The sequence below is a fragment of the Aedes aegypti genome, chromosome 2 (genome assembly GCF_002204515.2).
Source record: "Aedes aegypti strain LVP_AGWG chromosome 2, AaegL5.0 Primary Assembly, whole genome shotgun sequence".
Taxonomy (NCBI): domain Eukaryota; kingdom Metazoa; phylum Arthropoda; class Insecta; order Diptera; family Culicidae; genus Aedes; species Aedes aegypti.
In genome coordinates this window covers 154,077,141-154,079,380 of record NC_035108.1, presented here as the reverse complement: position 1 = coordinate 154,079,380, position 2,240 = coordinate 154,077,141, and positions in this window count along the sequence as shown.

Genomic DNA, 2,240 nt, shown 5'->3' with positions numbered 1-2,240 from the left:
TGTTCAAAAGTGGCTCATTCCAATAAGAATTTGTCATGATGATATTTATTAAAACTTGTCTTGTTAAACAAGCTTAGAAGTATATATCGAGTTGGTGAGTGATTATTACATTTGACTTGTCAGATAACGCATTTCATTTTCTTCATTTATTTTTAATTCGAATCATAGTGAACGAAATATGAAGCAAAAGTGGAGATGCGCTCAGGATTAGAATCAGAAAAGGACATATAGTTCTATTTGTTAAAGGTTATTTATATGACGAAAATAACATCAGTTGAAAGTAAAATATTGTCAAATCTTAATATTGCTAAGGAATACAGAATCTTCGAATTTGTTTGCTTCATAATGAGTTATAGTTTACTGAAACCTAAGTGTCCGAAATGTGAATCAAACAGTCAAATTGAGAACTCTATCTTGAGCAGAACTTCCATGCCATTAATCAGATTTCACAAACTCGAAGAAAATTCTAATCAGGGAGGATAATTTATCCGAGATCTAATCGATAATTTCGATACCTCCCGAACTTGTCAAGAAGCGTTCTCAGAGCTGCTCAAAAACGTTCATCCTCTGAGCTTTCAGTTTCATTTCTTTCATATATAAAGAATCATCAAGACTTAAGGCGAAGTAGACCGTCATTGAAATTTGTAAGCGTCGTTGATGCTTGTTGCTAAATCATGTCATAGATTTGAATTGAAGAAACTAGTTTGTATTGTACTGACACTGACGCATCTAAAAAAGTATTACATACTTTCTGCATGTCAGCGCATTTCCAATTCGAAATTGCGAACTGCAATGTCACCACGACTGCCAAAACGAATGACGGGCTACTTAGCCTTAAAGAAATCACTTGCTTGAAATGATGCTTTGCTCCTAAGTAACATTATTGAGGGGGTAAAATTGAATTACCATTATATCAAAGCAGATTTCAAATAAATTAAAAACATTTCTATCAATTTTCGGTCCACTGAATCTGAGATTGATGAAAAAATTCTTACAATTCGTGTAATTTTATTTCACAATTAAACTTTGGAAATTTGATATGATACGCCTAAATGTAGGCAATTTTCCTTGAAATCATCACGCTTCTCAAGGATGAACGTTTTTATGATTGAAAAAACTTTGCTTGTATGATTTCAGAATTGGATTCAGTAGCTCACAACTAAGTTTACGCAGCATTCCAAATATTTAAATTTTGCTTGTAGACTTATGACCAGTGGTGCTAAGTGGGTTGCTTAGTACAGAGTTTTTCTACAGCATTGCTTCCTTACACCTGTCTGTGAATGTCTGTGATGCCAACGAAAAATTCAGTGTCCTTGGAAGAAAATGCTGTTTGGTACTGGTCTTTTTGACTCCGGATTACGGTGCCATAAAACAAAATACCTTTGATAATGCGGGTAACTTTGATAGTGCGGGACCCACAATATAATAGACATAATAATACAGTTTCTGCAAATCAGTTAAGCAAAACGAATGCAAAAGTAAAGAGTTTTAATATGTTACTTGATTTTCGAGCTATTTTCGTTGGATTCGACAACATTTGACTAGCCTCAAATGTTTTAAATATTAATTTATGAGATTTTAGCAATTTTGAAACGATTACAAACAATCTGTTCTAAAACCACTTCCAGATAAGGGTTTAAAGTGTTTGACACTTATCCTTGACAGGCTACTTGTACTAGATCTTGAACTCGGTCTCAAATCTTCTAGCAAAAAAATGTATTTTTACAAATTGGGGCTATTTTTGCAATCAAAGCCAAAACTTCCATTAAACGTTAAACACCTAAAAGTATGCAAAGCCCCCTATAATTTACGTGATTCATTCGATTTTATTTGAAATAAACTTATTTATATTACGAAAAACGATTGATTTCGGTTGAATTCAATGGAAGTTTTTAATTTTCTCTAACTAATGTTTGAAAATGAGGTGGTATTCCATTTATCAATGAACTTGACGAATGAATTGGTCAGGTTTTAAAACTTGTATAGCATGTTATGTGGTGAAAGTACCGGGTTTTGCCATACCACCATTTGTAATCAATTGGATTTTTCTCCATTTTACACAACTAATTAGCATAAAACATCCCAGACAACCAGTATAAGAATTAACAAACAAAGTCATTTGCATCACGCTCGCACTACATGGTGGATGAAATCATTTGTTCGTTTCATCGCTTAAAATGCTCATTTATCAGTTTATATGTCCATTTGGTTTCGCCCCGTATACCCGTACAAAGTAAGTC